The 21,646-nt window shown below is 37.2% G+C and overlaps 1 pseudogene; it reads left to right on the top strand.

The window, feature by feature from the left end:
* The window catches only part of LOC107313861, a 36,557-nt pseudogene extending 18,427 nt beyond the window's left edge, over positions 1-18,130 (top strand).
* Positions 18,131-21,646: the final 3,516 nt, after the last annotated feature.

Genomic DNA, 21,646 nt, shown 5'->3' with positions numbered 1-21,646 from the left:
GAGCTCAGTATGTGCATTCAGCCAGCCTTCCCATCTGCACATCGTTACTTATTGCCTCCTACTGGAAACTGATCACTTCACAGCCAAAAGCTTTAAAACAGCAAACATTACTAGATCTGTTCTCCAGTTTGATTTGAAAAAGGTAATTAAGAGATACTGAGGAGATGGATAGAAAAACAGACTTGCTTACCCATAAACTCCACTTTTTTTTTTTTTTTTCCCCTGCGTGATGTTTATGAAATTAGTTAGTATTTAATCAGAAGAGGAAAAATGAACATGATTCTGTCTACACTGTGTGAATGTTTAGCATTCTCTGAGCAAAGCTAAAATATGGGGAAAGATTAAACAACTTAAATTGAATGAGATACTGTGTTCATCTGTGTGACTTCCTTGCTAAGTAGACAACCTCTGTAATAATAATAATTAAAAAAAAAAAAAAAAAGGTCAATGCTGTACCATTAAACCTGCCATATCCTTTAATATATATATTTTTATTATTTGTATGTTTAAATCAAACAGAAGGCAGCTATGTTAAACAGTTATATTGAATTTTGATTTTCTTTTGATTCTACTAGTTTAGATTCAGGGTCAGGTGTGTGTTTTTTGATATTTTCAGAATAACATCATCCTCAGACATCACTGCACATCTGTGACACTGTTTGGAAGACCAAAAAGTATGCATAAAGCATGAGTTGTCTGAAAAATAACCTGTATTTACTGAACTCCAAATAGGTACTTGGATTACTTTGTCAAATTAAAGTACTGCTCTGCTACTTATCTCATTTTCCAGGTGCAAGCAGTAGTATTCACTAATATTTTTCAGGATAAAAATGAAGAGTACAATGGATGGTATATCTTGCAAAAGGAAAAAATATTTACAGCATAATGGCACAGCACAAATCTTTTGAAAAGTAATATCAGCTACTGTCTCTCACACTGTGCTGCTGCTTAATAGTAGATAGTTCCATATTGCTGATATAGAGAAGTGGATTTTATGTAAATGCACTAGTATAATGGGATTTCTTAATCCTGACTGGTGGAAGAAGCTTTTCAAGCATATTTGCTAAAGTCATAGTCAATGTCATTAGTCATAGTCAGTGACATTAGAAACAGCATTTCTATAAGAAATGAAAATGAAAGATACAGTTTCACTGCCAGAAAACCTAGTCTCGCTATTTCTGGCTAACTCTGAAAACAAAATGTGGGACTTTACAGGACTTAATATACATAATGAATGATGAAATCACTGGGTTTACTCAGTATATCCCCAGCACAAAATCAATCAGAACAGAATCCTATCTACCTTATTCTAGGCATATGTTGAATAAATACATAAATATCTAAAAGGTTTAAAAAAATACCAAATAATAATTTTTCTGGGCTACTAGTGCTTCAGCAAAACAATCTTCAAAGAACTGGGGAAAAAAACAAACCAAAACAAACAAATGAAAAAAAAACAGTTATGTGACATTCAAATTTTTAAAACCAAGAGGTTTATGAGAATTTCGATTTTTGCTATTTATTTATTTATTTATTTATTTGTGGTTTCTTTCTTGAAGCACTCATAAATATCTCTCCTATGAGTATTCTCTGATGCCTATTATAATAGGACATTTAATATATGTGTGTGTATATATATAAATATCAACATAATTGAACATACTTTTCAGGCTATCCGTCAGTTGGAAGACCAGTACAAACCACTTATTCAGCTGTATATTCTGAAAAATGTTATTTTTTCCATCAAATTCAGTTGAATCTGTTAAGTGATTTCTATGGAGATCAGTTGTTAGTCTATTAAGGACATTGTTGCATCATTCATGTAGGATCTTGGATATCTCTGATTTTCACACTGTGTGCTGTGGCTGGAGCCCTCATCTCTCCCTCTTGAGGCACAGTGGCAGCATCATGGAGGAAGCATCAAAACAGCTGGGTTCTAAGCTAACATTTTCAAGACAGTCACATTCAACCTCCACATTTGTATTCCTATGGACACCTGGATAATGTTCCAAAGTCAGGCAAAGCTTGAATAAGGTGCTGGGCTTTTAAAGTGTATGCAGTAGGGAAAAAAAATAAAAATAAAAAAATAAAATAAAAGGGTCATAATGGTTTTAAAACAGAACAACAGAACTTGGTGTGTGCAATTAAGATGATATGTGTGTGGTTTTGCATATTCAGCTCTGCAAGGAATTAGCTTGTGAATCTGTGACTTCAACAAGGAAACTGCACTGCTTTCACATGTATCTAAGACTTCTGGGCCTTCTGTTTTAAAAATGTTAACAAGTTTAGTTTCAGAACATCCCAATATCATCCTAACCAGTTGCAACCAATCTGATTAGCCATAGCAGGTATTTGCCTGGCAAAATCACATCAGGAAACTTTGCCAATGGGCAGTTTCAACAAATTTCTTGAAGCTGGATACCTGGAAAACTTAAGACAGCTCTCCCTGGAACAACAACGAAGAGGTGAAACAAAGAAGTTTCATTCTCAAGGGATCTTTCTCATGTCCATATATACATACTGTATTTTTAGTTGTCTTTTATAGATGTAGGCCACTCCAAAAGTAATGCCTCCTATGTGTTTCCATGGAAACAACAAATACAAAGCACACAATTGCTGTATTTTTGCCAGTGATGAAGAGGAGCCTGCTTTCTGTGCTCATACAAGTGTGTATGGCTTATCCAGAAAATGACTCATCTTTCATGCTGCTGCTGCCAGTGCTAAAATGTATCACACACTGCTTCACTGTGCTCACATCTACTCTTTGTTCTCCATAGATGTTCAGGAAGCATTAATGAATGTCAGTGGGACACACTTTTCAGTGACACACCTTTGCTTCTTCCACACTTCCAAGTCAGATGCCAGTCTGTCAGGCTGCCCCTCTGCTGCCATATGTTGCACAGAAACAAAATGTAATACAATACTGATGGAAAGGTTCAGCTTCTACTGTCATACCACCAACATCAGCCCTCAGCATTACGGGTAAACATAATAAAATAGGAGGCATTATTTTTGGAACAGCCCTCATATAAATCCTTCTTTAAAAAAAAAAAAAAAAAAATCTTACATTTTTACATGATGGCTCATTGGTTTTCAGCTTATTTCCTAGGGAGGTATGTAATCCAGGAATGTGGAATGGCAGGGCATGCAGAGATACAGATGAATGGAGCATGGTTTTACATGAGAAGGCTTCTGCCAGTTTTTCTACTGGAGTGTGCAAATTTAGAGCTGTGGATCAACGCCTTGCTCCTTGCATATGTAGTGCTGGGTCATAATGTTGTGACAGTGACAAACTCCTGAGTGGCCTAGCCCAGTTAAAAATTCTGTGTGGAGACACTCAGCAATAAAGGACGATTCTGTCATCAGCCAAGAACTACCAAGGACTTCTGATGACTGATGGCCAATATGGACTATCACTTCACATACATACTCTACATCCTAATGCTGTGCCATGCTGAATTGCCGAAACTCTCCCTGGTACAGGCAGTGGTATAACATTAGCTTGGCATTCCATTGTAACTTGCATACTGTGATTCCCAGTAAGAATAATTTCTGGAAGCTCTTCAAGTGGAATTAACTTGCTCACTACTAGCTTCAGCTCTCCAAGATATTGTGCACATATATCTGGTATTGGAAAGTTCATAGCAGATAGCATTACACTGGCAGTTTCCTAAGCAATATATATATAAAAAATCAAGCTGCATGATACAATTACCAGAAGCAGTGGGATAATATTTTATTTCTTCAGTCTTATGCTTTTACTATTTTTTTAGCCCGTGGTTTGCAGTTATGTCATTCACTCCATGAAGGACAATGCTCTGTTTGTTAAATGGATGGCTTGCTTCTAAGTTTTCTTCGTGGAAAAAATAATAATAATAAAAAAAAATCTGTAGCTGCAAAATCTCTCAATATCTGATAGTCTGTGTTGTCAGTGCGCAGATTCAGTGCAGAGGAGAGCTGATGGTAGAACTATTTACATTGAAGTAGTACATTGAAGCTTGAAGTGTAGTTACTGCTGCTTAGTGTTTACCAGTTCTGCCCAAATGTCAGGTTTATACCCGTTTGCTGATCTTTTTAACCCAAATATTACTCTTCTATTTTCTAAGCTGAATCTCATTACAATATTCTGCCTGTGTTTTTAATCTTGCCATGACCCCTTGTATTATTTCTCCATTTTCAGCAGTATGCTCAGCTCCTCCTAGTTTAATAGATCTGCAGATTTCATTAATGTACCATTTACTCCCTCTTCTAGCTCATTATTGAAGCTATTAAATGAGATCAGAAGTAATACTAATCTCTGTGTACTGCACTAAATGCCTCCCTTCAAAATTATTGTTTATCATTACCCTTCATTGTTTGTCATCACCCTTCATTTCAGTCAACATGAGAGTTCATTTCCAATTTGATTTAAGCTTGGGAAGAGTATTTTGACACACTGGAGATGGGGGAAGAAAGGCTAATCTACAGTCCAGTAGAGGGTTTTAATTAAGGCTCTTTTTAGATGATCAAAGCAAGAAGTCCTCTGCTGCAGCAACAGTGCAAGGTGGAAATGGTCTCTGTACTGTAATTGAGAACAGCCAAGTGGATGCTAAAATGTCCTGAAGAAAACTGTGCACTGCTACTATTCAGACACATGATAGTATAACTTCTGCTGCCCATTCATTAGTTTTGTCTGTCAATTTTGTCTGGTGGACTTCAAAGTGTTTTAGTAAATGTTTTTCCTCAATAGCTGTTCCATTATGTTGCCAGGGATGGAAGCTGAATTTATGAGTAGTATTTTCAGACAGGACTTGTGAAATACGTGAACTTCTATCTTCAGTTGTTTCAGAGAAGTGCACTTCCAAAGTAACTATATCCTTCTTCTGTTCCTACACAGTGTACTGTTTCAAGAGAGAGACTTTAATTTTCACATCCTCTTCAAAGATTAATTTCTAAATTGCATGGTAAATATTAATAAACATGTTTATAATAAGTAGATAGGAAACAGAGATTCAGTCAGGAAGAACCCATCTTGATAACATACTCTGATAATAATGAATCCCATGGGTGTTAAGGAGCCAGCACCAAAACCTGTTCACCTTTCACCTTGTTATAACGCCTAGTATTTTGTAAAAGCGGATTGCCAGCTCTTAGCATCAGACCCAATTCCTCTTGATTTTTATTTACTTGCCTAAACTGTCTTTATCCAAGCGGATTTTGATGTCCAAGAACTACTCAGTTTTTCCTAGGAATGAACTGAACTTTTAAAATTACATATAGTCTGAGTCAGTGCAAATGTTAAACAAACAAACAAAACAACCCAAAACACTATACTAAACCAAATCTTGTATTGAGAAAATCAATCAATTACATCTAGGTATTACTGACTTCTCTTATAGTTTTGTGTTTGCAGGTGTTAGAAAAAAACAATGGAGCAGTGAACCACTGAATTTTAGGGTGAGGTGAGACTGCTTACTATAAAAATTGCCAGAGAAATGTCTTCTTGAGAAGCCCAGTGTGCATCCTAAGAGCCATGACGCGAAGTGGATCTAATGGAGATATAGCTTCAAGTCCCACGTCTGCAACAGGAAATGGATTCATGAGTCCAGAAATACAGCCCAAATTGAGGTCACAAATATAGGAATTGGGTTGCCAGAAGAGATGGAGATTAGCTGCTATAAACTCAGTTTCTCTGAATTTTGAAGCTCTGTATCTTTCAGTATCAGCCTACTTATCTGACATAGTCTGCTATCTCATTACTCTGAACCCACCATAACCTCTGAGGCAAATTTTGTTCATTCTTCCCCAGACCAGACTGCTTATGGAATATGTTCCACCCACTCAGTCTCTCCTAAAACCCATCTCTGTCTCTGTTGATTCCTGCCTGGGAATCGTCAGTGACACTTTTTAGCTTTGTTTTTATGGTTAAACATTTTTATAAAACTTTTTATTGGGTTTTTATTGCTACAATCTCCTGCCTGCCCCTTCCCCCATATTACTGAGTTACATATTTATCATATCTCTTGTGAAATTGAATTAAATGATTTTCTAGGAAAATTATTTAATGTCACTTAGGTTTTAAAAAGTACCTACCAATAACATTTAATGATGTAAAAAACATGCATAATTACTCTGGTTCATTAATACCTATTAATCATGGTTTAAGATGTCCCCAGTGTGTTTTACAGTTAGCTGTCCAATGGTTACCTGCTTGCATATGAAAGCCTGAGGAAGCTGATTCCAACAGAGAATGTTAACCCATTAATTGCACCAGTTTTCAGTCATCACTCTGAAATGTGTAAGGGGTATGTCTGCCTACAGTACGCATGGCTGTGTGTTTTGGGAATAATTTGGTACTCTGTGCTTCATTTCCCTCCTTGTTCCTTCATATTCATGGTGCTTTTACCTTTCCTTTGAAAGACACTTGAGGAAACACATGCCTGCTGTGAAAGTCTGATTCATTTTGCACTGCATCTGCACTGTCTGTAACATGCACTTTGGATTTAAATCAGCATCTCTGCAAAGGTTTTCATTTTCCTAATAAGTTGACTCTTGTGTGTATTTCTCATAAGTGTGTGCATTATCATCTGACTGTCCAATTAGTGCAAATATTGACCTTGGTAAAAGCAGTGTGGCTTTAGTAGCATAATAAATGGGAAGAAAAGTCCTCTAACTCAAAATGATAATAATGAAGATAAATAATAATAATAAAAATAATTGCAGTAGTGCCATCTAGTGTGCCAGGTGTTACAGTTTGCTGGAAAGGGACAGTCAGCTCCTTTCAGCCCATCCCACTTGTTACTGCTCAGCCAGCTCTCCTGTGACTGCTTCCTACTCAGCATGTGACAGGGCGGCAGGTACAGCAGTGACACGAAGCAGAGGAGAGGGCCCAAGGGCTGCCCTGCAGATATTTGTCCTGGCACACATGCCATAAGGTTGTCATTGCAGCTCTATAAAAAAAAATGAGTATCCACAAGACTTTAAGGAAGGAAAAATATAGCTCTTCTGACTGTACTCCTACATAAGCACTCCTCTTCTACTCAGTGATTTCCATTGCTAAACACGTAGTGGCTAAAACAGACTTTCTCATCCACTGCAGCATAGACAGGCCAATTGTTTGGTGTGGGGAGAGAAAAAATATGCATTTGATGCAAGAAGGGCAGAGAAGCTGCTGTTTTATGAAGCTAGGAAAGAATGGAAATGAGCCTTTGCCTGTTATCTGATGGATATATGTTGTATTAAGGGTCTACAAAGCCCTCTGGCAATGGGGGAGGAGGGGGAAGTGAAGAGGCACTTGCTCTGCATGCTCATGCTGTGTGCTGGTGAAGCCCTTTCACCGTGACCACTGTAGGTTTTTCCACTGCTGCCTTCTTCACTTCCACTGTTAGTGACTGAACCTCTTTGCTCTAATCCTGAGATATGCAAAGTGCATAGTTTACCTTTCAGCCTGTGAAGCTGCACAGGGTTTATTTCTGTCTTCAGTATAGAATCTGCTTGTAACAAGTGGAAGAGTCATCGAGCCAGAAGCTGTTGTCTGCAAATGAAGCCCACATCTCCATACCATCACATAATGCTGTGTATTCGCCTGTCCTCTGCAGCTGCTGACAGAGGATATTGCTTTTCCAGTTGGATTTGCTTGGGGTGCAGTTACAGCAGCATATCAAATTGAAGGTGTCAATTTTTAAATGCCAAATTGTTATGGAAGTTTCCAATGAACAAGAAGTCAGGATCCAGGAAGTAGAGATCTTTCCTTCACTGCATAGATGCTATATCTAATGCAAATACATGTAGCACTTCCATTTAAATGTTTCTGGCCCTAGCAGTAAGAGGAGGGTAAAAGATTTTACAGATCTCAGAACATATGGCTAGGAATTGGAAATGGGAAGGGACCTTCCAACACCAACTGTGAGTGAAGGGAAAAAAAGAAAAGAAAAAATAAGGGGGAAAGGGAGAAGGGGGAGGGAAGAAATAAGTAATATTCCCATTATTCCTAAACAGAACAAGAGAACTACCTACTCAGACATGGGGGTTCTTAGTGAGGAATTCATCTTCAAGCAATGTGAAAAACAGAGAACTGGGACTTACTGAGACCCCCGAGCACATCATATTCCAAACTGAACGGTGGCACCAATACAGCAGTTTGCCCAGCACGTTAAAAATCTATGTGGCAGAGTAGGGAATGCAAACCCATAAGGTACAGGGACACTGACAGCTGTAAGCCCCCAACCTTTCTCTCTTCATAAATGTGTGCTTAGAGACCACTATAATACATATAGATCTGATTTTCTCATATTATACCCTGCAGCATACTGGCACTCAGCTCCCATTGATTTCAGTGCCTAAATGGGAGTTGTAGATCTAAAATTGTCTTTGAGGATGTAGCCTTTAGTTCTTGCTTATTGCTGAAATTGAGAATACTTACAAATGCCTGGAACATTTTAACAAGCTCTGCTCATTTCACCTAAAGGCCTGAACAGCCCGCTCTTCCCTGGGAATCAATATTCTGGGCCAAATCCTAACTCAAGTCCAGAAACACACAGAGCTTTGCTAACTAATTCTTAAAATGTGAATTGTGTGTGCATACAGAAGGACATTATAATTTCCTGTCTTTTGAGTGGCTGGAAGTGCAACTGTAATGTTCTCTTAATGTATTTTTAATGAGCTTTCCAAAGGCTTCTGAGTGGGAGAGATGTTAAAAAAAAATCTATAATGTGGTCTAGACACTACTCAAATGACCCCTTTCCCACTGAAGTAAGAAACTCAACAGGGAATTCCTCCTCCTAAAAGCTGTGGAAGCTGTGCAGCTTTTGACTTCAAGGCAGCGTGATTGAAGCAATAGTTCTTGTAGAGTCCAAACTCAATTGCTGCATGTATCACGAGATCCACAGTGGATGAGGCAAAGGCTGATAGGCTACTTTACTTTTTTTTTTTTTACTGTCAGCTATGTATTTATGCACAGCACAACTTTATTGGCTCTGCATATTTCAAAGTGTTAAAAAATCATACCAATTGTACTCTGCATGCTCAAAGTGCAGATTTCAGAGGTTCATGACTCATTCAAATCAAAATCAATTTGCACCGGAACACTCAAAGGCACTTCTTCTTACTGAGGGACATTTCTTTGCTAAATTTCAACTCTCTGCCTGATTTTTTTATTTAATTATTATTTTTATTTTATTTTATTTTTTAAAAAGGGAAAAGTTTTTAAAAAATCTTGTAATGATAAAAGGGGTTTTCTTCATTTCTCTCGTATGCCAAATACTTGAGCTATATTAATTCAAACAACATTTTACCTTTTGGGCAGAGAAAAAGCCAAGAAAATTTCACACCAAAAGATGAAAACACAGTTGAGTTGGGAAAAGAGCAAAGTTGCAAAGTATATGAAAACTCAAATAATCTGATCAGGAAGAGCCCTGCTCCACTCAAAAAGAAAATAATTTTCTCTTATTCCATTGTAATAATTGCAGAGAATGGGGAACATGCATCACATTTCATCATGTTTGTCATTGTGTTTATCATTTGTTGACATATTATACAAATATGTAGTGATCTGGTAACTAAGCCTCCCCTGTTGAAATGTAAAATCAGTTCCCTATCAGTGTTTTTCCTGGCCCCAAAGCTCACTGAAACTCAGGATATGTCTACAGTAAGAGCTGCTGCACAGTGTTAAGGTTTCTGAGCAAGCTTAGAGGAACAGGCTCAGTTCATTGAAGCTAGCTGAAGCAGAGCAGAGCTCTGTGCAGGCTAATTGTGGCTCAGCAGGATACCTTAGTGTGTGTCAAGCTCTCTGTTGCCTGGGCTAGATTTCTTCCTGCACTTTATTTAGCTAGCTTGAGTATTCTGCACTGTACAGAGAGGCTCGGTGAACAAGATGAGGGATAATTAAAAGTGGATTGGTTTGCTACAGCCCCAGTCAGGGCTTTATAGCAGCTAAAGACCACCAGAGAAGTACTGGCAGGCTGCTAGAAATCAAGTGCTTTCCCCTCCCACCCATCTCCTTTGCTGGAGGAAGGCAGGCAAGAAAGCAATGGTGCAGCATTTGCACTAGCTGCTCATTCTTAAAAGTGTCTTCACTGCCCAGTCTGGGAGCTTTTGGCTTCCCTTCACCCCAGTGTGGTGAAAAGGAGCTGTAGCATATTGATGTGGTGCAGGAAGCTTGCTCTTAAGGGCTTCCAAATTCTAAGTACCACAAAAGAACTACTACTAATTGTTATTGCATGCACTCCTCTGAAATTTATTTTTGTAGGCACATTTAAAATCAAAAACAGGGCAGAAAAACTTGTAGTATGGTATTTTTTCTGAGGAGCACGCACACAGAGCACAAGATCTATTATGAAGTCTGAGATTAAGAGAAACTCAAGCTGCCTGGATCTAAAATTTGACCTACTTTGAAGGTTGTCCCACATAAGAGTTTAATTGACTGACCAACCAAACGTGGATGTACCAGTGTTCATGTGCTGCAGTAAAATTCTGTAAAGAACATGAAATGTGACAATGATCTTTGAAAAGCTAGGTTACAAAAGGGATATTACAAATTTTAGTAATGCTTTAAATTAAGTGTCTTCAATATGCTTAACCTTGCATTAAACTTAGATTTAATAAGACAGATGTGTATTAAGTACTGAATATACTTAAGGGAGCAATCTTGTGTTGGCAGGGGATGGACTCAATGACCTCCTAATAGTTCTCCTCCATCTCTAATTTCTATGATACTAATTGATTATTAAAACGCTTTTATTGAGGATTGATATGTAGCTATTATATAGTTATTAATCTTACAACCCAACTGATATTTAATTTATACGTGATTCTTACACACAATGTCATTTTAGTTTTTAGTGAGTAACCCTGTAACAGTGCATTTACTGGAGCTCTGAAAAATTTTGCTGGTAAATGTGCTTGGCCATTTTGGGGTCATTTGGAATTTCATGATAAAATCACACTTTGCAGGAGTTTTACAGAGCTCTCCATTTTAAAAATGGAATGTTTACCTCTTCTACAGCATTGCTCTGGAAAGACAAAGAAGCTCGTCAGGAAAAAGGTACATCTGTTTGGCTTCAATAGTATGTAATGTTAAGAATATGTGATTTCAAACTACAGTGGGACTTTGAATATTTTAAAGATAATCTCACTGCTTCTGTTCTGGAATTGCAAAGAAATTTCCCCAGTCTGTGAGAGCGAAGGAAATGGTGCAGGGATTTTGAACATTTAAAATTCATTTCTGTGAACGTTTGGCTAGGCAAAAAGCAGAAGTTTTGCAGAGCTGTGTTATTAATTCAGCTTGTATATGCCTAGGGCCATAGCTCATAATGGCATTCCTTTCTTTTTAACAGACTGTCAGGATTTTCAAAGGACATCTAGAAAGCCATAAGTGCCTATTTGTTGGATGTATTTCTCATACCCTAAAGGCTTTCTTTGATATGGACTGATCTTTTACATTTATGGATGGAAGCTGTGTTAGAAAATGCCCTCTGTGAAAACCTGTACTATCTCCAGAGTTGCAAACATCAGATTTTTGGCTAAGGAAATTTGAAGTGTGTCAGAACTCCAAGTGCTTTCAGAAACAGGATTTTCAAATAATTAGCAGCAAGCAAAAATATGAATAAATGCAAAACCTGATGAAAATATATAGTAATGCTTGAAAGTTCCTAGCTACTTTCAATGATATGAGGAGGGGGAAGGGAATACCACTTGCTTTTCTCTTAGGATTCTGAGGTTCTTGTGCCTACTTTGTGATAAATATTTACATTCGACATATGCTTTTTGATGTCAAAAGTGTAACAAGCAAGTTTTGTTTTTCAAGCAGAAGGCTGGAATACAGATGGAAGTGGCCTTAATGTCTGGGACACATTCACCCATCAGGGAGGAGATCGAGTTTTCAAGAACCAGACTGGTGATGTAGCTTGTGGCAGCTACACTCTGTGGGAGGAAGATTTGAAATGTATCAAACAGCTTGGATTGACTCATTATCGCTTTTCTCTTTCCTGGTCACGTCTGTTACCTGATGGGACGACAGGTTTCATCAACCAGAAAGGCAATTGTTTCTTAAAAATAGAAGGTTGCAGCTTTAATTCAAGGTTATTGCTGCAGTCTGGCATAATTAATCCAGTATGCTATTCTGCAGAGTAGCTTTGAAATTGCAACTTTTTTCAGAGTAATTATGGGATGGTTTTTTATAGGTTTGCAACAACTTACTAATTAATATTCTAGATCCCTTTGGATAGCACAATCTTTTGGGATAGGATTAGTATTGTTTCCTATGTATTTTTGCTTACATCAGTTTAATTGTTACTCTAAATCATTTTGCTACATCAGAATGTTTTTAGTCACAAGAATCCTAGCCATGAGGATATTTTTGGATGGCTTACAATAGAGAAGTCTCTTATTTGGCAAATACATTTAGATAGGCTATCAACATTCTCTGATGTAATGAACTTCGTGTTGGCAGTTTTACAATAAGAGAGACATAATTTTTCCAGATATTTTCTTTAGAACATTAAAAGGGATTATTTAGGCTCAGCTAAGAGTTATGTCTATGACAAAAACAAGCCAGCCCTTGCTCTGAAGAGTTTTCACAATCTCAACAGACAATGCAGAAGTCTAAGCATAGTGGGATATAACATATAAACAAGCCAGATGGATTGCTGGATGTCAGGTATAGAATCTGTTGCATAGATTGGGGAAAAGGTGAAAATGACTTAATGGGAAAAGAAAAGAAATGGCAGTTTTCCCTGCAAAAAATAAGGAATAGAAGAAAGAAGAAATAAAGAAAATTGTGAGGTATAAAAGCAACTGAAGCTGAACTAGAAAGGATGGTAGAATCAGAGCAGCTGGCTGAGGTCTCCTTTATTCTGGGAGGATAATGTTCCAGGAAAAACAAAAGCAAAGTACGTTTGGATGAACCTCTGAATCTCAGCTATGTCTCCTACTCTTCTGAGTCTCAGTTCTATCAAGAAAATATGTGTCTTTTCATTTCTGGGGCAATGTTTACCTTGATAATTCTTTTCTTTCACTGTTTTGAAGCTTGCAAAGATGGAAGTCTACAAAGGATTTTATAGAAAATGTCAGTCAGGTTATCCTGATCTGCACTGGAAAGTAGAAGCAATATTCTTCTGCAGATTTTGGTCATGGAGAGCTTGGCTGTTCAAGAGGCAGCAGTCTACCCTCTGCATCCTGCAGATTACGTTTCTCACCAGAGAGTGAAGGAGCCTTTGTTTCAGGAATTCAAATGGGGGGTGGGGTGGGATCTGCTGTAAACAGACCAACCAGCCATTTTCCCTGCAGAGCATGACTGCAAAAACTGTGCCAGCATCCCGTAGAGGCTTGAATGGAAGCCTTCCCTTTGCTACCGGAGTTTACAATATGTGGCCCACTTTTACTAGCACAGCTTGTACTTCTCTTGGAATGTTTTTTTGTGGCACATTGAATTTAAATTTGGCTGAGTCCTTATGATTTCTTCCCTGTCCTGATATTCCTTCAGCTTGTGCTGCAGGCACTGTGCAACACCACTGAGCAGCCCACTGAACAGGCTTTTTTCATCAAGGATGTCAGACTGGGAGAAAGCAAGTAGACACTTGGTAAGGGAAGCTAACATTTTGACAAAACTCAACTGCAATTTCAGAAAATGTTCGCTTGATCTGTAGTATAAGCAGTTGCCTGATTAATATTATGAACTTTACATTTAGCAAAAGGGCACTGGAGAAACTCCAAGTAGGCTAGCTTTCATTAGGCAGGAGTTCACTTCTCTTGTGCAGTGATCTGTTGAAGCAATTGTAGCTGCCTAGCATGGAAAGGCCATCATCTTCCATATAAACATTTTTATAAAGAGCATGTGAAGAATTAGAAAGCTTAGAGCAATGTCCTTTCAAATAAAATCGTTCACACCAAGAGATTCCTTACCAATTTCACACCTAAAACAGAGGACATTTGAAAACCTTTAAAACCATTCTGTTTCCAACTCAGTTGGTGTGGGGGCTCTTAAAGCAGCAATGCTGTAGGGTGTGTCTGATTTTAGGTTAAAACTTACACAGAGTTTGTTTTTGAAGTATTTTAGCAGTGTTAATTGTGCCCAAAAAGCTGTTCTGAAGAGAAAGAATGTTGCTTGCAAACCACTGGGTGGAGATGTGGAGGGGGGCAGAAGCAGTAGCCATTGGGCTGTTAGATCTTGGAGAGTTGATGTTTTGCCTCACTTCAGCATTAAGACAGGGAGTCAAGATGAGGAGGTAAAAACACTAGCAAGGAGAGAAGAATTGTCCTTCATTTTCTACTGATAAATTGCTCCTGAATGTCTATAATCCCATAATTTTGATTTGTCTCCAAAAATCCCTTATATATAGGCTTTCCTGGAAGAAAGTTTTCTTATGTATTCCTGCTTTTAGATAACCCACAAAGACAGCCATAAGAACTAAATCAGGCTACTCTGAAAATTAGAATAGAAAACCCTATTACCAAAAAAACAGTGAAGAGTTGTTTGTTGTTGTGGTGGTGGTGGTGGTGGTTTTTTTCCCCAAATCAATTTATGTAGTAAACCTTGCAGTTCTTTGAGCAACAGGTAACACACAACCAGATCAAATGGGTCCCCATTAAAATATAACATAAACAAATTGGTTTTATACTAAATGGGTTGCAAACAGCAAGAATTATCAAAAATTACAGTTCCTAGAGATCCCTTCTCTTTTTATGTGGGTACCTTCTGAGACTTACATACGTATCTTCTTAGAATTTTAGTTCTTCTGGTGTCATATTCAGATGGAAAAGCAAACTACTTGTGAGATTTACGGTGAATTACTTGGTAAACAAACTTATTGAGTCTTTCTGTACTAAAGGATGTGTATGCACATGCTTGTTTACAAGAAGTCACTGTCTAAATATTGGGTTCTTAATTGATTGATGCAGTATATGCTGTATTTAAAAAACAAAACAAAAAAAAACACTCTGGAAATATCTATTACAGTATAATACAGACATATGTATTAATGAACTGGTTTCCTGTTTGGATTAAAAAAAAAACTTTTGTTCACACATTGGTAATAACAATACAACCCATCCACAGTCTCAAAGGCCTGTATTTTGTTGACCTGTGCCATTTATTTATTCCCTCTTAATTTCTCCTCCTCCTTTCAACTGCGTTCTCAGCTTCAGAAAGCATTTTTTAGTTTGGAGTTTCATTGCAGCATCTCCTCAGGATAGACATTTCCTAAGCAGCAATGTCTTTTTAGGATATGTGGGAGTCTAAAACCCACTAAGGTTCTTTAACACTTTGGTATATTTAGCCCAAGTGAAGCAAAAGCTGTGTGATTACTCCATTCCCCCAGCATGATGGAGAACTACTCCTGGCTGGAGCCTTGCAGCTTAACAAATAATAATTCAAGGCCACTGTTGGCCTTTTCCAATTACCTCACTAAACCAGATAGTTCTAGTAAAAGAGCATGCTAATTGATACTCTTTGAACCAGAGCTTATGATATGTTTTGCAATGTCTAATATTTTCAGAAGGCTTAGAAAGCAATGTAGCTGTGTTTGGATTTAAGTAAAATTAAAAATGCTTATGTGAAAGATTAAGATATTTCGATATTTAAACTTGCAGTGAACTCTGAGCAGCATAAAAATAGTCCTTTAGGAAACATATTCATGTCAACCACTTCTAAATCTGAACAGAAGGTGAATTCCCTTTAAGCCTCTAGAAATGCATCCCCAGTGCTGGCCACTTTTAACAGTGCATCCAAGAGATTATCACTGAACTCTGTCTTATCGAGGGGGGCAAGTGAGTTTGGAAATCATGAGATTTTAGAGAGGTGAGTGAACTAAATCCTTCTTGGTACCAGAAGGATTGATCAGTCTGTGTAATGGTGGTGTAAAAGGAAGAGTTGGTTTCTTGGATAAACTGTTGCCAAGGAATTTGAGCTAGCAGTTAAATAGACCAGCACCCCAAACTCTAAAATATACCAGAGCACCATGAAAAGTTGTAAGTCTCACATAGATCTGGTAAGTTGCCCTATGTAATGAGGAAATGGTTGAATTCACATCATTGCAAGGTATTAAATGCATTGGTAGTGTTTTCCTGTCTTCATGTTGGCCTGGAGAGTGATGGAGAAAAGCATAGCCTAGAGAAGGCAGCTTACCAGCAAACCAAGTTCAAATCATAAATGATCGGCTTAGTTACCTTGCTGAATATGGAACTAAACTTTGTAAAATATACACTTCTCAAGGAGAGAAATTCTTTCATTAGAACAAATCTACCTGTCCAACTCCTCTGACAGGATTTTTCCAATGCATTTTGGTCTTGTACATGCAGCTAGGCTGCCATTCAGGCATTAAAACGAAAGGATTATGTTTTCACGTGACCAGCACCAATCGCAATTATTTTTTTCCTGGGGAGTTGCTGTCCACTGATCTATTTTGAAAATTTGCATCCTCATTTCATTTTATGTGCCTGAATGAAATGTGTTGTGTGCTGAGCATTTTTGCCAACTCTGAGGTCTTGTAACAGCAGTTAGCATACAGTTGAGAGAGATTTTTTGCATCTCATAACAGAGAGTTATGCATTGAGGTTTTTTATGTGTTAAAATAGTAAATTTAATACGTTAACCCTTTTATTCTTTTCAATATTTTTGGGAGTCAATTATTACAGCAAAATAATTAGTAACCTGGGAAATGACATCCTGTTCACAGTATTGCTTTGACTTACTCCAGCTTTTTTAGAAGATGAAGGTGGTTGGAGATCTAAAAAGATCATTGAGACCTTTGATAATTTATGCAAAATATTGCTGCAAAGCATTTGAAGACTGAGTGAAGCTGTGGATCATTGTTAATGAGCCTTATCTTGTTGCTGTACATGGTTGTGGAAAAGGTATAGCCCCTGCTACAACAGAATCTTGTACCAGAACTTACAAGGCAGTTCATAATTTGATAAAAGCTCATGTTAAATCCTGGCACAGTTACGATAGGATAATTAAAGAAAACAATGTGGACCTGTGTCTATAGCTCTGAAGTCAGATTGGCAGTATTTCCACAAATTATGTAGCAAAACATGAGGCAACTGAAGGGTATCTGTCCTTTACTTTAAAAATCTCTGTCAGAACAGTATTTATGGTGAATATCAAGCCATTGGTAAGTCCTGCTGCATGTTTTGTTCAGGGTTACTGGTCATAAAGGCTTCTAGAATTTTGTAAATAGTTAAAAACGGTGGCCTTGCATACTGGTGACTTCTTTGCTCTGAACTGTTTCACCTAAGATTAAGGCAACGCATACAAGAGACTAAGTGTCTCAGTGGAATGTGACACTGAGCAAATAATGGATCCCTTATGGTCTGTTGTAACTGGGAGTCTATGGCTTGCTGAAGTCCATGGGGTTTATACTGACTTCTGTATTGTATCGAACTATGATGTAAGGCTCACAGGACTACTTGCTGGCCAGTAAGAGGATCTGAGGATCCAGTGAATAATACTGGTGATTTGTTTTCTTTTGAGGAGCCCATCTGGATGGCATAAGACATTGTATAAGATATAAATAAACAAGTCACCTTGGGATTCTTAATTTAATGCTTGCATGCCATCTATAAAAAGTAGAAGCCTTATTGTTTCCCTATTGCCTTTATACTTGATAGCTATTTTACAGTTTGAAAAGAAATACCAATGTTTTATCATCTTTTCAGCTCCAAAAATTATCTTTTTCATTCCAGCAGTAAGGCATTCTTGGCATGGATCTACTCCTGGCAATGGGACTTCTGGTGACTGCCAGTACCAAGGGGTTAAGGAGCAGTCACAATAAGCAGATGCTAATACAGGAAAGATATTTTAGACTTCTCATTAAAATAAGTCATTTCACTGTCTTCATGGATATTTGCACAGTTTTGCTTTTCCATTGTTAGTCATAAAAGGTCAGCTCATGGAAAATTAAGTTAATAGGGTCAGTGCAATTTGATGAAAACTAGTTTTAGTTTTAGCTTAGAAAAGATAGAGGGTAATGCATCTGATTTTATGGGCTTTCTTACATCTGTTCTGAATAAAACTTCTGCTCTCTTGTTCTAGGATATATATAATAACCCTCTAATTTACATCACCGAGAATGGGTTTTCCCAAAGTGACCCTGCTCTACTTGATGACAGCCAATGATGGGAGTATTTCAGGCTGAATTTACAGGAAATTTTATAAGGTACCATTTGAGATGCTGAAAGATCAATTGTTCTAACATTATATAATTTTCCCTTGTGCTTATTTGCATTCAGCAATGACCAGTGATTCTTGAAGCTAAAATTCATGTAAATCAGAGTAAAACGATGTCATTAGGAAAAAAAAATAAAAAATATTTAGCACACAGGAAAGCAAGTAGTTTTATTCTTGTTTCCCCATCTTGGGATGGAAAGGAATGAAAAGGTTCTCCATACATACATTTCTAAACTCAGTTTGTTAGGACCATTAATTGAACAAAGCAGCCACACTGATCTTCAGAAATGCTCATCACACGCTTCTCATTGTGAAGAATGTGAAGTTGGGTGCACCTAAAAATTGACCTCTATGTCTGAATATACACTTTCAGAATATGACCTCCCATGCAGAATGAGGTCCCTGCAATAATACATTCCAGCACAAGGCTATTAAACCTTTATAGTTCAGCTTTTGCCATTATGTCAGGATATGTAACAATATTAAATACTGGTATGTTTTTTGTTTGGTTTGGTTGTTTTTTGTTGGGTTTTTTTTTTTTTTTTTTTTTTTGTTGTTTTTGTTTTGGAAGCTTCTTTACTACTGACTATGATGGAAACATAGTTGATCCAATATTGAGAGCTTCTGGAAATTCCCCATCTACCTTCCATCTTCCATCTGCTGGGAGCATTCTCTGATGTAATTTACAGGGAGGAAGTCAGTTCTCTATCAAGTACTTTAAGATACTGATTAAGCCAGTCTTTCTGTCATATTTGTCCAAAGTGATCACAGTCATGAATGTCATATATTTGTTTAATATTTTTGGTAGTCATTCTCCCGTCTTCATTTTGCTTCTATTTTATTTCTGCTACGCTTTTCTTTTTTATTTCATTAATTTAAATGGTAATTTAAAAACTACCCGTCTGCCTTCATCCTTTCTATTCCAGGTCACAACCTAGACTTGTCAGCAATGCCAGTTAGCTGTTTCTTCAGCAAAGAAAGAAGGTACAAAAACAAGAAGACAACTGGTAGGGTCTACTTCTATCTAAAGCTGGTATACCACATTCTAGCTGACTTGGATTACTCTTCCCATGCTGTGCCATATCTGACCCTAAGCAATATCTGGAGAGTGGTTTTCTAATGGAGTAAAAATTAATCTCCGTGGATTACCAAGTGTTTGTGTTTGAATTGTACTATTGACTCCGTTTTGTTTACTTACCTTGCAGACAGGATGTCTGGATGTGATTTACTGTGAAGAAGATATCAAGAGTTTAATAAGCACAGGTTTAATTTCAAATCTAGTTGTTCTGCAATGTGCAGTGTCTTATCCTGAAGTAAACATTTAAAGTCAAATGAACCACCACTTAGTGCATATCTGTTCGTGTACAGTAAGACAATGAGGGTGACTGGCTTTGAGATTGGCACATATATGGGAAACACAGACATTCAGGTAAAATGAGACTTACTTTGCCATTAATTCAGTCCAACAAAGTTTTTAAACATGTGTGGTCTGGCTGAAATCAATGCAGCAATACATAGGATTAGGTTTTTATTTTAATATTATGTTTTATTTACGTCTATTTGTTTATGCAGCAATAAACACGGTGGGTCACTGATTGAAATAGGTCTCTGTATACAAAGACAATATAAATATTAAATCCATCAGCTGTAAGGCATTCTGCGAAGAAATGCCAGTAACTTTATCTCCACTAATTTCTCCCCTGATGCTTGGAGTAAACAGTTTCTTATATCCACTCCCTACAAAGTGACCCATGAATGAGCAACCCCTTTCAAGTTTTCAGTTCAGGTACCCTGAAAAACAGGATTTTCAGTGATGTTCACTTAACTCAGTGCTTTAATTCTTAACCATTTATTAAGTGTTATGTGAAGCAGAACACTTCAATTGCTCTGCATACAGTGTCAACAATAATTCCTTGTCTTTGAGCTAACTTTATAAATTATTAGTACAGGCTCATTCATGCAATGAGCTCCGGGGTCATGATAAGGTCTTGTGTGGATTTTGCTATAGGATTTAGGTATACTTACTTTTGTCTAACCAAAAATAAGTACTCCTGACTACAAAGAAGAACATATCAACAGCCAGTGACTGCACTTGTAAATATAACATTTTAATGTGTATTCTGATATTATATTTTGCTTTAATAATCCTCCTGCCTTTTAGAATGCATGCTTGCATTGCTTGTGTTAATATTGTCAGCCAATATTTTACAAAAATATTTTCTCCCTCTTTGAGACCTTGAATGTCAGAAAGAGCTATACTCTGGTACTCTGAAAATCACATACTTCAGTGCCTCTCAAGATAGGTAGCAGGACTGCAGGTGTGCAAAATGCCAACAATTTTGGATAAAAAGACTATTTGAAGTAAAAGGTTTTGGAGCTCCCAAGCAAACATTTTATTTCATGAGTTTACTTAATATCCTGCACCCACTAAGACAGTGATTATACAGTATGAATAAGTAAAAATAACACCATATGTTACTGCTATGCTTTATTTTTTTAAAAAGATTTTGATGCTGTCAGAAAACAGATTTTTATTTTGGGGGCAGCATTAGTTAATAAAAATGGAAATAGCAGTGAATATGAACTAAATATATATAATAATATATAATAATATGAACTAGGAAACATCGAGTGAGCAGCATGGAGCCACTACAAATATATCACATTATATCTGTTATAAGATGGAAAATAGTTTTTAACACTGCCATGTTGCTTCTTCACTATATGGATAGATAAAAGCATCAATATTTTAATAAAAGTTGATATACATATTTAACATCTCTACAGAGCCATAAGCATGCATGGTACTTTACAGATAAATGAAAAGGATGTCTTCTTACCCCAAGGAGCTTAAAATCTAATTTAGATACAATGCATGAAGAGACGACGAACAGAAGGCCGGGTGAGATGTATAAAGAGAAAATGGATCAGAGTTGTGAATTGCCTTTTACTACAGTTGCTCTTCCTTAATTTTATGTAATATATGTTAAGGATGACATCTAGACCTGAGATCAAGGCTGCCAATAAAAAGGTAATTGAAACTACTTAGTTTTGGAAAGTGGAATCTTTTAGAAGAGATAATAGAGTTTCATAAGGAGAGCAGTGTAAATAGTGGGTAAACTGTTGCCACAGGCAGATGATGGAGAAGAGCAAAGAATTTATTCCATAATCTGGCCAGTAAAAGATTAATAATAATGCTGATGGGGAGGGAAAAAATGGATTAAATGGAAGTTAGAGTGCAAAGGGTTGTAAGAAGTAGACAGTGGAAGGAGAGGTGAAGTTAGCATGAATAGAAGGTAAAGAAGTTGCAGATGATGTGATGTGATATAGGCAGAGGCAAATAAGAGGGAGATGAGAAGCAAGAATAAATGAGAATAAGCAGGACTAGAGCTGACAGTAAATTGAAAACACGTGAACATTCAATTTGGACTTAGCTAGAAGGTCAAGAGTAAAAAATGCAGGGCAAATGAGAGAAATTATTGCTAGAAGAAAGGGATAAGTAAA

This window comes from Coturnix japonica, chromosome 4 (genome assembly GCF_001577835.2).
Source record: "Coturnix japonica isolate 7356 chromosome 4, Coturnix japonica 2.1, whole genome shotgun sequence".
NCBI lineage: Eukaryota > Metazoa > Chordata > Aves > Galliformes > Phasianidae > Coturnix > Coturnix japonica.
This window is presented reverse-complemented; position numbering and strand designations above follow the sequence as displayed.